Source organism: Leuresthes tenuis, unplaced genomic scaffold (genome assembly GCF_036924035.1).
Source record: "Leuresthes tenuis unplaced genomic scaffold, fLeuTen1.0.hap1 SCAF_22, whole genome shotgun sequence".
Taxonomy (NCBI): domain Eukaryota; kingdom Metazoa; phylum Chordata; class Actinopteri; order Atheriniformes; family Atherinopsidae; genus Leuresthes; species Leuresthes tenuis.
The window spans coordinates 16,611,400-16,625,177 of NW_027325376.1; the positions used below are offsets into that span (position 1 = coordinate 16,611,400).

At 40.1% G+C, this 13,778-nt stretch overlaps 1 protein-coding gene across 1 annotated transcript in view; it reads right to left on the reverse strand.

Annotated features, from left to right (window-relative positions):
• The window catches only part of htr2cl1 (5-hydroxytryptamine (serotonin) receptor 2C, G protein-coupled-like 1), a 151,362-nt gene that overhangs the window by 65,856 nt on the left and 71,728 nt on the right, over positions 1-13,778 (reverse strand). The window contains exon 3 of the mRNA XM_072376537.1: positions 13,342-13,484. The gene's annotated coding sequence lies outside the window, so the exon portion shown is untranslated. The remainder of the gene's footprint in view (positions 1-13,341; positions 13,485-13,778) is intronic.

The window sequence follows — 13,778 nt, forward strand, 5'->3', positions numbered from 1 at the left end:
TTTTGTTTTGTTTTTCTGGGAGAAAAGCCTCATTCTTCTTTGAACTGTCACTAAGGGGCGGCTCATTAGGTTCGCTGCTAGAAATCCATGTAGGAATTAATAGATAATTAGTTGGCATTCAGCTGAAGCTCTGTAATTTGTTGCCAAACCTGGTTCCTCTTCCTTTGGGAGCAGCATCAGTGTGAGACAGTTTGTTGGTTTTATTTTGCTGCTCCACAGGAGACAAGTTACATAGTGCAATCCTCGTAAAATGATTGGCGTCAAGCTGCCTTGATCTGCATAGCATCATCTGAAACTGAGCTAAAGGCTAAAGGCATGAGTCACCCAGTTTAGAGCCTGGATGATAGCCTGAGGTTTAATGTTTTGCCTTCAGCAATTAACATTGTGTTCAGAGAGCTTGTTGATGGGCAGGGGTAAACTTTGTGTCATGTATTTATTGCATTTAATCAACTCTGTGTGCTTTGTGTTCTCTAGTTGTTGGATATTCTTAATGGAACAGGGAAGTTGCCTCAGTACAACACACATTTCAACAATTATGCCAAGTTATAGTCTTCACTGCATTAAGCTGGAGCGGTCTTGATATCGTTGCTGAGAGATATGCTGGAAAAGCTCCTTGTGGATTTGTTGCTGGACAAAACACCAGGAAGAAGGAACCCATTTCTGATATATGGGGCATAACATGTAAGCTTGATAGAAAATATTGGGAGTTTGGGTGTTCTGTGTCACAAAACAGAAGCAGCTTTCTCACTAACTCGTGAATAACTTCCAGAAACATTGTTAATGAGTAAGTTAATAATAAGTTACAATTATCAGATATCTCTTTCTCGCAGATTGCAGCCACATTTAGAAGGACATGTATAGGATTGTGGTTTTGGTGCCATGCAATGGGAACTCTGGGAACAGGCTCCGGTGGACTAACCCATTAAGCTCGACTCAATTTTTCACCTAAAAAACATCCTTAGATGTAACAGCGTCACAATTACAAAGCCAAACTTAGCAGCCTTTTCATAAAAGACACTGATGCTTATGTCCATACGTTTCTGTGACTCATCACCAGTTATGTCTACAGAAACGTCTACGTCTGCCTGATCAAAACTGCAAATTTGAGAGAAAGTGACGGCCTCATAAGATTGAGTCAGTGACGCTGCTGTCGCTGCGTCTGCTTGAGAAATTCTCAACTGCAGGTCAACCTAATTTGTGAAAACAGAAAGTACAACAAATGCTACATCTTTGTTTTTTTTTTGTTTTTTTTGTCATGGCAACATTTCAATGAGATAGCGCCAGGCTTGAAAACCTGTCAAAATGCAGTTTGTTGTGTTTTCATAACAATTACAGCTCAGACCAGTGCAGGAGGCTGCAGGGGAGAAGAAGTTAACGCATACTTATGCAGCCTCGGGTGGGAACAGATATTAAAAATCTCCAGCTCCTGCATTGCTAATACCCACTTTATTCGAATAACCCAGAATGCCTCATATTGCTTCAAATCTTGTCTTTCAATATAATTTTGCATGACTCAGCCTCACCCTTGTGTCGCTGAGCCTTACCATATGTTAACTACCTTCATAATGATGTAGTGGATCACCGATACTAAATCCTCCAAAGGACAGTTTCAATTTGTTGGCTAAGTTTAGTTTCTCACACTTACAAAATGATGAATAGATTGACTAAAAACTAATTTATCTACATAGCCAAAAATTGCTTGAAATATAAATTACAAAAAAACACTTTAATCTATTAGACTACAGCGGGAGTAGTTGCAGAATTAAAACAGCTTTTTAAGGATGCTGGAAAATTTACAGCCCTCTATTACAGCGTCATCACAGGAAAAGCTTCTCTGCTGGAAGAAGTTTGTTTTGACCTTGGACTCGCAGAGACTTGGTAGAAATTTTCCTTGGCTTCTAGTTCTACAGTGAGGAACCTTGGAGTTATTTTTGACCAGAATTTATCATTTGACGCACATATAAAACTGGTTTCTAGGACTGCCTTCTTTCACCTTCGTAATATTGCCAAAATCAGGAACATCCTGTCTCAGGGTGATGCAGAGAAACTAGTTCATGCATTTGTTACTTCAAGATTGGACTACTGTAATTCCTTATTATTGGGCTGTCCCACATATTCTCTGAAAAGCCTCCAGCTGATCCAAAATGCTGCAGCCAGAGTTCTGATGAGAACTAACAGGAGAGATCATGTTTCTCCAGTTTTAGCTTCTCTTCATTGGCTCCCTGTTAAATTCAGAATAGAATTTAAGATTCTTCTCCTCACATATAAAGTTCTTAATGACCGAGCTCCATCATATCTTAAAGATTTAATTGTAAGATATTTTCCTAACAGAGTACTTCGCTCCCAAACTGCAGGTTTACTTGTTGTTCCCAGAGTTTCTAAAAGTAGAATGGGAGGTAGAGCCTTCAGTTATCAGGCCCCTCTCTTGTGGAATAAGCTGCCAGTAAATGTCCGGGAAGCAGACACCCTTTCCACTTTTAAGATTAGGCTTAAAACTTTCCTTTTTGATAAAGCTTATAGTTAGGGATGGCTCAGGTAATCCTGAAACATCCCATAATTAAGCTGCTATAGGCTTAGACTGCTGGGGGACCTCATCTGTCACACCTTTCCTCACTTTGCTCTCTTTTTCCCCCTGTTTAATTTCAAAATTGATTTTATGTACATGTGACATTATTGTGATTATTAACCTATGTTTCCCTGTTCCAACAGATATCCTTTGAATGGCGTTATGGTGATTTTCCCCCCTCTTTTCCCTCTTTTCTGTCTTCTCAAACCCCAGCTGGTCGAGGCGGATGGCCACCCTTCCTGAGTCTGGTTCTGCCAGAGGTTTCTTCCTGTTAAAAGGGAGTCGTTCCTTTCCACAGTTGCCTCAGGCACGCTCAGGACGGGAGATTGGACTGAAGACACATTTCGGTGCAATCTGTTGGTTTCCTTAGCTAGGATATTAATTTTTTGAATTGGCTCTATATGAATTAATTGGATTATGATTACAATGAATTGAATTCCAATTGGCTTGAATTGGACTATATTACTTAAGTGCCTTGAGATGACAATTGTTGTAATCTGGCGCTATATAAATAAAATTGAATTGAATTGAATTGAAATACATTTTTCAGCCCATTATTATGGAAACATTGAAAGTGTCGTAAACTCATAAATGCCAATCTCCTCGTGCTGCTGGTCGGTGAGGCTGGTTAAGAGCAGAGATTTTGTTGTAAATCTCCTCCTTGGCAGCTTTGCCCATTTTCCCTCTGCTGAGCGGTTTGAAGTAAAAAAGCTGGACAAACTAATTCTATATAAATTAGTTCCAACTCGTTCGTAGATGAGACAATAAAGCTTGCACAGCTGCCGCTCGGACTTTGCTGTGACAAGCCATCGTTTCATTCTGTGTGTGCATTTGCTCTCAAGGAGACTGGTTTGAAAGAGAGTCGTCTTATACAACACTGCAGCTTTTTTTTTGGCTGAAATACAAGAACACAGCGGGCCAGCTAGAGGTCTCTGTAAGGTTGAATCGTAAATAAACTGCTCTGCATTAAAATTGCATTCAAGAGCAGCGACAAAGATAAGTCACAGAGGCTTCAATTTGCCTATTTGTAATTTTATTCATCGACACACGTACAGGGAGTTAGAGGGCTTCATGGCTGTGTTCAGTGTGGAGTGCTGAGAAGGTAAATTACTGCTTCTATTGATCTGACAGTCCACAAGAGAGATGCGTTGGATAATTTAATGCTAATGACAGGAAGACGAGAGGCACCTTCATGCCACTTGAACAGGACCATCTTGTCTTTCTTCTCCCTCTTCTCTTGTCCTCTTTCTCTCCTTCTCTGGTTGATTGGAATTTTTCAAAGACCTTGTCCATTTGCATCATCACACGCACACACAAAAAAAAAAGACTGAGGAAGAAGAGACAGCGGAAAGAGTAGGAGGACAGTGTGTGGAAACATGCAGAAGTGTGAGTGGGTGTGTGTGTGTGTGTGTGTGTTTGTAGGCTGGGCCTGAGAGAGTTTTACTCAGCGTTCTGACACAGCCCTCCCCTTTTTAACAGAAACATTACTGCAGATTAAACAAAGGGACACACTGAACACACTTTTCCCCTCTCACGCACCCTCCCATCCTTACTGACACTTTTTTGATGTGGCCGCCTCCATTATTAAAACTACTTTAACCAAGCAGGGCTGACAAAATGCCCGGACCCCCCCCCCTCCAGGGGAAGAAAAGGAGGGGAGAGGAGGAGAATTTTCAATCATTTTAATTGCAAAGCTTGTTAGGTTTTTTCTCAGTCTTTAGGACCTCATCAACATGTTATTATAAAGCTGGAGGGGGGCTTGACAGACAGCCTGGACAGGGACAATTATTTAAGTGATTGCACACAATCACACAATATTCAAACACAATATTTTATGTTTACTACATTTTAAGATGAAATGTAACATCCTGTCAATCACAGTCGTACAGCTTCAGCGCATCTCATCAACGTGGACCAGTCCATATCTCACCCAAATGCAAGATTCACACTTGTGGTTTGAATAATGGATTGTTTTCACCCAAAATAACTTCACAGTTTCTGCCAGTTTTCGTGTCTGCTATCTGCATAAAAACACAGAGGCTGTGAGGAGAGCTTACTACGGACCCAAAGGCAGCGTGGTGATAGATTGTTGCATCGCATACATTCTGTTATTTTTTTCTTCTTCTGCAGCCCGCGAGCAGTGACTGTTATGACATCTATTTCATAACTGATTGCCTACTTCTAGAACAATATGTGAAGAGTAGAGGAAATGTTTTTCAAAGTTCAATGAGCTGTCTTGACTTTGCAGCTCTGTCCAAAATGTGTTGGCTAATGTTATGCTGCCCTCTCTGAAATGAATGACAATGAGGGCATTTCCTCTGGTAATGTATATATACAAATGGGTTACACATGGTTTCTGTGATAATAAAGGTGTTTTTTTTAACAGGGTATTCAGTATTCAAGTTAAATATTGGATATTCACAGTCTAATTTACCGCTCATACAGTCTAGTAAAAAATAAAGCAAAGCCTCTGCCAATTCTAAGGATAGAAAAATGAAAACCATCTGGTCCATTTCAAGTCTTAGAATGAGTTAAATACAACCCCACTCTTACTCCACCCACCACTCCCTGACTAAATAGTTTTTAGATACAAATTTAGCAGTAATGATTTGAACTTATCATCAGTCCCACAGAGTTGTGGCGGAATTCTGGCTCATTCTTCTTTACAGCGTTCCTTCAGTTTATTGAAGCGTGCATGTATTTTTTTATACTCTTAAGGTCCTCCCACAGTATTTCATTCAGGTTGAGTACTTTACTTTGACTTGGTCATTGCAGGACATTGATTTTTTTGTAAAGGTTTCTGCCAAGTTTCAGCCAAGCTTTAGCTGTCAGACAGATGACCTCACATTTATTTCTAGAATACTTTGGTATACAGAGTATTTGGAGTTCATGGTGGACTCAATGACTTCAAGCTGCCCAGGTCATGTAGCTGCAAAACAAGCCCAAATCATCAGCCCTCCACCACGTGCTTCTGCTGGTGTGCTGCCTTTGGTTTTCTCCAAACATGGTGCTGTGTATCATGACCAAACATTTCCACTTTGATCTCATATATCCAAAAAAACAATGTTCCAGAAATATTTTTGTTTATTCAGATGTAGCTTGACAAACCAAACCTATGTTGTTGTTTTTTTTAGCGAAAAGAGGCTTTCTCATGCAATCTTTCCAAACAAGCCACACTTGTTCAGACTTTTGCTAATTGTACTATCATGAACTTTAACATTTAACAAGCCAACCGAAGTCTGTAGAGTATGAGATGTAGCTCTTGTCTGACCATGGAGTGACCCAGCTGGGACAACTCCCTTGACAGACTGACAACTGCATTAAATGGTAAATGGACTGTACTTGTGTAGCGCTTCTCTAGTCTAGCTTACCACTGAAAACGCTTTTACACAACATGCCACATTCATCTGTTCACACACACACACTCTTACACACTCTTAGTCCACAGAGGCTACACAATGCTTTCTTCTATGCGCTCACACACATTCATACACTGATAGACGCATCGGTAGGCACATCAGTGTCTTGCCCAAGGATGCTTCGACTTGTGGGCTGGGGAAGCTTGGAGTTGAACCAGCGATCTTCCGAATGGTAGGTGACTGCTCTTCCAGTCCTCCCCTGGAAAATGATTTTATCTTGTGAATAGTTTTTCTAACTGTAAAATGATGGACTTCAATTTCTTAGAAACAATCTAATAACCCTTTTCAGATTGATGGGCCGCAACAATTACTTCTCTAAGATCATTGTTGATGTATTTCCTCCTTTGCATTGTGTTAACTCACACCAGAATGCTCCAGACCAGCAAACTGACAAAACTTCTGCTTTTATAGAGGTGCTCACACTTACTGATGATCAGTAAATAATGTGCATTTGATTAGCAGCACTAACCCTCTTAATGTAATATATCAAGTGTTGTTGTTCATCTGAGGTTGTATTTGAATAATTCTAAGACCTGGTGAGGGCCATACTATTTCTTCCTATATCCTGACATGAAAAATGATGAAACGAACTGTTGAAGCTGCACCTCCTTACAGGTTTTGCATTCAATTTGGCGGTGTGGTACCTTCTTGCAGGGTTGTGCAGATTCTTTGTTTGTAGTTTGGAATGTAATCACTGCTGAACAATCAGAAAATGCCATTTTTGCTGTTTTCTTCTCACAGTCATCTCACCATCTCCAGCTGGTGTGGTGTTCACTGCAGCTCAGGAAAAAGCTGAAAACTGTATTTGTGTTATTTCTTGCATTTCTCTCATTGGTCCAAACATTTTGCTGCTGTCCTGTTCTGCATTGAAGGTCTGTGCACTGTTCATCTTTTATGTGAGGAAAGTGTCAACACACACAGGGGGGCAGCAGCAGTTGATAGAGCTTTGCAGTGAACTAAGAGTGTGCCTGCAATTCTATGATCAATGATAGGAAAGAGAGAAAAAAAACTAAATCTTTTGTTCATTTCACAATGGTTATATCGAAACTCCAAATGAAGCTTTGCCAAACTATGCAGTAAGGGATCTCATGGCCAGATTTTGTATGAACACAGCTAAAGCACATCTTCACACTGTCTGCTGTGGCATCACTGCTTCCCGCTTAAGTTCAGTGTCTCAGCACCAGCCGTCCCTGACACACTGAACTGTTGCTCAGAGCAGCAAAGACCTTGTTCTTTCTTATTCATTCACAGCCAGCTAATTGGAATAATCCCCACAGGTCTTTCCACAGCAGTGGAATAACAGACCACCATAGAAATGTTACATAGAAAAAAACCGCAAACACACACTTTACATGAAAGAGGTCACGCCAAATCCTTAAAGAACAACTGCTAATGAAAAACTCCCACACTGGGGTGTCCAGTTGTTTCACTTCATCACTGAGTCAACTGACCGACTACTGAATTAACTCAAGTAGTCAGTCAAATCCATTGTGTTGACTTAAGGTTATGTTGGCGCAGAAAAAGAAACTGAATATACGGAACTGTTAAAGCCTATCAGAAAATAGAAAATTAAACTTGGAGCCACATGTTATGGGCCCGTGTTTCAGTTGTCAGACTAATCACATATATTGGCAGTTTCCCTCATCGTAACAATTACAATTAATTATGGTCAGTGATTCTCAATCTTTACCTGGCATGCCTCCTTTGTGAACACATTAGCAATCAATAATGACAGGAGAAGCAGATAGTTAAAAGCATCCATACTGAAAGTCAATGAGATAAAACTCCTGCAGACTCTTGATATTCTCAAACTATATTTATTAAACTTAAATTTACAACAAATTTGGTCATTCTCACAGCTTAGTGCTGGTGTTGAGGCGATAATCCTATTTTTAAATCAGTTTGTTGGCATCCTGAACTTTCCTCCAGTCTGATACAGCGCAGAGTACAGATAGCGCCACAGATAGCTGAAGGAAATAATTGAAGACGTAAATTAGGTCCTGGTAAGTGTGTTAGGAGCATGGACAGTGTTAGAGTCATTGCACAAGACAGAAATATAGAGAGACTTCCCAAGAGGTTGAGACACTGCTCCTGAAGATCATTATATATGTCATAATGTAGTTTGACTGATTGTGAATTGGTTGAGCTCAGTTGAGCCATATGCACATGCCACCTGATGAGCTCTTTAATCAAACATCTCTGATGACCTCTTGTAAATCATCATAAACTTGTGGGTTTAATTGGCACTTGGCCACAGCGGATGTTTCAGGAAATTACAGTGGGCAAATAACCCCTCAGTGATACAGCAAGAGTGAAAATCTGACATGTCAAACTCCTACAGCAATGCTGCGAAAAACATTCCCAGAACACTGAATTCATCTTTGTAACAGATGGGAGGATGCGGCATGCAAATACCAACACAGCGAAAGGCAGGTTCAGCAAAAACAAACGCAACCTTTAGAAAAATGTGAAATGAATATGTTCAGAAACAAAAACAGGGTGAGGCAGGGAAGTTCAGCAGAAGGAAAGTACAACAAAACAGAAACTCAGGAAGTACTGCAGCGATGCAAGGTGAGGAGCTGGGCACACAGGAAGAGACAGGACTATTTATACATCTACACTCTGGGAACTAAATGGGAGTAGACCTGGAAAACAATGAAGGTAGAGACTCGTAGACGATCTATAAATGTAGCAAGACTGGGCCAAACTACGAAAGATACACACAGAGTGTGTGCACCAGTGTGCCTGCAGAAAATTACACAGGAGTAGAACACAAACCGACAGAGCAAGAAGCAGAACACTGGAGAGACAAAAAGGAAACAATCAATATTAAACAGGAAATACCCCAAACAGAAACACCAAACCTACACATAAAGACATGTACTGTTCATCAAAACCTGTGTCAAAACAACATGATTTTTCTGGCAGATCATAAATTACACATAATGGTCTACAAAAAAAAAATGGTGCGATTTCACAATTAAGGTTACAAAATTGCTCAGTAGCTACATTTTTCCTGCCTTAATTCTCTACTGCAACACGGCTCCTGTCATGCTACTGGGGACGTTTCCACTCCTGACACGATATGATGAAATAATGATGTCGACAGCTGCTGTTCTTCTTCTTCAGAAGAAAATCCATATGAGGGGGGACAAGGGGTTGGTGGCTGGTGTTAAACTGATCCTCAACAATGAGACTGCTGGTTCAAACACTGACTGGCACAAAATGTTCTACAATCCTTTCACTTTTCCACTTTTGCGATTACACACGCTTCTACTTTGCTCCTATCTACTACTAGTTACAGTGAGAAGATAAAAGTACGTCATAAGGGTTAGCATTTATGTACATAGTTAGGCTTACATGTTCAAAGTACAGGTTTAGTAAACTAATCATTTTCATGGCTCCTTCTCAGAACGTCCAACCAAAATGTTGTTATCTCACCACTTTTGTGCCTGGATTGTTACCGTTGGCATACCTCAGCCTTTTATCCCTGTTTCCCTTCCTTAAGAATGGCTTCCTGACAGCCACCCTTCCATGGAGACCAATTCTGATGAGACTTCCGTGAACAGTAGATGGATCAACTGAAGGCCCAGATGCATCTCTCAGGTCCTCTGTAAGGTCTTTGCTAGATTTACTTTCCTATTTCACAAGTACTTTCAGATACGGTTAATTTGCTGTAGATCATTTTTTAGGCCGGCCACTTCTTCTTTTGTCCTCCAATTATCCAGTTTCCTCAATTTTTTTCAGGTCACACTGCACACCATGCTGAGATGTGATGAAATTAAGCTCATAGCTCTTTGAGAATCATCTTATTGTTGCCAGTGCCTAAAGAATAACTTTGAAAGACTTTCAAAAGCCTGGAGAGCTATTGCTCAAGACCACTTTGAAAGATTACAAGAACGTTTGATAAAAAGAAATATAAAAAGCTTTTGCATATCACTGTATGTTAGATTCTTGTATGGTTGGTTGATGCTATTTATTTAAAAAGAAAAAAAAAAGCATTACTTTTATGTGTGATTTCAAATAGAAGTTAGACGTAGAAAGGCCGAATGATAAAACATCAAAACTGCTGCTTAGTATACAACAGGGGAGACGTTCGAATATAAAGACTATCCAATTAAAAAATGACATGGGGAAAATCCAGCTGTGGTTTCTGAACTCTCAACAGGTGTGAAAGGATTTCAAACTGCTAAATCTCAAAGTAAATAAGCAGCTTCAGGAGAAGGGGCATTCATACAGAGGTAATTCTTGGTTAAGTAGTGTGTTCAACCCTTGAGCTAATTCACTGATTCATTTTTTTATCATTTTTTTTTTTTCATCAGTTAGATTCACACTCGATTATGGTTGATCCCTTCAGCCAAACACACACATGGTGCTCCCTCAGCGAGAGCAAAGAAGTAATTAAACACAGCAGTTCCACTGCACCGACAAAAGTAATTGATTTTTGGCTTTGGGATCAAAGATATCGGAGGGAACATGGGTACTTATGTGTGTAAATACATTTTTAGAGCGAAATGAAAAGTGAGAATGAAGGGTGTAAACACATGTGGTTATCGGGCTGCTACGCACCGGTGATAGGGGGAAAGAGAAAGGCAAGAAAAGAGAAGCAGAAGGAGACGAGCAGAGCGGTTAGAACGAAAAGAGGAGAGGGAAGCTCCTATGCGGCTGAGGGCCAGAGAGACTCATTTACTTAAGATAGACATGCCCTTCCTGTTCAACACCCTGAGAGAGAATATGTGTTTCAAAATGACAAAGGGGTGTAGTCATCACAGGCAGATGGACACGGGACACCGAGTTTCATCACACTTCAGTGAAAGAGGTGGTGCTGAAGGGAAAGAAAGAATCTAATTTAAACCTAGACGATCCACCTGAAATACTTGTCAGAAATGTGTGTGTGAATGCGTGTGTCTGTCTGTGTGCACGCTCTTTTATCTTTGACTTCTTGGACCAATTTAAGGTGTTAAAAAGCAAGAAGGAGGGTGCTTTTTCAGCCGAGTTTGATGGAGGTGGTTAAACGTGAGAATGGACTGATAAACGGACTAATTTGATAATAAAAAAAAAAGGGGAAAACAACAATATAAAAGTCCACTTTTGACTAAAAATCGACTAAAAAACTCAAGCTGTCTGATAAAGCTGAAACAGTTCGCTCAATAAATGTAAATCCATCTAATGTAGTTCAATTTACACTTCACAGCTGAATGACGTCATAATGCCACTTCACTGCACTGGAGTTGCCACAATACACAGTAAACAATATGCTCTCACAGTGATTTTTCAAAATTGACACCCCTTTTCCAAAACCTTCAATGTACACGAACCACAGTTTATCCAACACAATCTGATGGAAGGTCATAAGCTGTATATATATCAAAATATTGCATCCTGCATTGTAATTTGTTTCTGACTTGTAAGTAACTTTGCGAAATGAGTGTAATTATAGTGAGTCACGCCCAGAGACATGAATTAACAGCTCTTTTGTGCAAGTGGACATGAAAATAACAGCATGAATGAGCATTGTCTGAAAGTATTTGTTGAAATTGTCATTGCAGGAGAGTTTCTCTTATTAAGCAGGAGAAAATCCACATGAAATTTGGAGGTTTCTGAAGGCAGCGTGACATTCAACTCAGTCTCATCTCTTTTATTTGTCAGGAAAATATGATCAGAAACAAAAAGAAAGAAAATACATACCTCCTCTTTCTTACTCCCTGTGCTCTCGCTTCACTAACCCCTTTCTATTGATCCATGTTTCCAAACAAAGTCCTTCTGAAGACAAGGCTAACAAGACCATAGAATGTAGGCCTCTTTTGGCACAGCCAGAGTAGAATTGCATGCAATTTGCCATCATTCTGCTTTTGCAAGTCACAAAGGGAACCATATATACACAAGTACTAATAGGAAATAGTGAAGTTACAGAGACTGGAGAGAAACAAATTGATAGAGCGTAAAAAAAAAACAGGACAAGACACACAAATAAAAATGAACAAACAACAAAACCAAACACTGAAATTGTGTTTTCTCCTTTTCTATTGTTAGTAAAGTCTGTTGAGAGCCACGTGAATTTTCTGACATAACTGACTTTTTCTTTTATCTCAACATCTAGCCTTCATATCAAAATGTACACTATCAACCAGCGATGAAACTTTGGGGGGAAAGAGTTAGAACAACCAGCGAGCAACGTGTCATTTGAAGACATGAAACTGACATAAGCAAGTACAAATAGATCGATCAATCACAAATATCAGTTAGAGGACCATTCAGTGGTCCAGATATTACCAGGAGCTTACTATCTGGAGAGTCAGGTCCATGATGGCATTCCTGATATGTACCATTAAAATGTGCGTGGACATTTAAAAGCAAGAAAGTCTTGAGAAAATATTGAGAACTCCCACTTATAAGATATCAGCAGATATCACTTTGCTAACTATCGTGCACTCAGAACAGCAAGCAAACCACTGAGCTAATTAGTGCTAAGATTTGAAGGTTGGCAGGAACTGCAGCAACTTTTCCAAAGTGTAACACAGCTGAAGACCGAGATGTGCCATCTAACAAGAGAGAGTCCGTGTGTGAGCATTTCAATCCCCTTAAATAGACATCATCAGATGCAGAAAGAGAGAAGAGGACATAGGGGTGAACATGACAGGAGGTGAGGGGAAATCAGACATCCGCTGGAGGGAGATAATTAACTAATCTGAGCGCGTGCGAGGGGTGAAATGTCAGTGTTTTTTCCCTCCTATGTTTGTGTGACTGTGTGTGCACACGCCTTCTTGTGGGAGTTTTGCTGTGCAGGGGACAGATGGTGCCACACTGAATGCTGGGGGTCTTTGTCTGAACCGAGCAGCAAGCATGCCCACAGCATCTCTGAGCTCTGTGTACCTGGATGACATTGTGAGTACAGTAGGGTTCATGCGTGGGTTTGTGTGTGTGTGTGCGCCGCGGTACCTTTACACTGACTCGGGCTGTGTGAGATGCATATCCTCAGAAAAACTCAAAATGACTATATCAGACAACAGTGTGAGGCAGCTATCCATCTAACAATGGATAGCTGTGTGAGAGAGATAAGACCACACTGCTGCTACAACCCATAACTACAAGGCTATCAATACGAACATGACAGGGAATATCAACTCTTGTATATTTTTTATCAACATTTTAGCTTTGCACAATATTGATTGCGTATTATTTGATTGATATTGTACCAACACACAAAGACTGGCACTAATCAGTGTGTTAGATCATTATAAATCATAAAGTTTATACAGTTTCTGTTCTGTACAACTTAACCCAAAAAGAGCTGATTTGGGCCTCAAATGGAGAAGATGTGTGTCTTTTACAACCTTTGTGTTTTGATGTACTTACCACTGCTGTATGCCGTTATGATCTTCGTCTGGATGAGATCTCCTATGGATGAGCCACCGCAGTTTTTGGTTTGAGTTATGTCTGCTTTGGAGACCCTTTCATCAGCTAAGAAGAACTTAGACATCTGACTTAGGGATTTTAGCCTGAAACAAACAGCAAAAAAACAACATCTTGATTTAAACTTTGATTTCAACAGGAATTTTATCCCACTATAGTAGCGGGCAAAAAGAAACCAAAAATAATGTCAGTATTTGAAGAGCTTTCTGATCACTAAGCTCCAATGAGGCCCAGTTCTATCAATTTTCAACACCAACTGTCATGTAGCTGTTAAACTCTGTGGATGGCAAAATATGTTGTCCTGAACAATCTACTATACAGACTGATATGATACTGATATTTTGTATACAACCGTTTTTAGCAGATCGCCAATCCTGTTT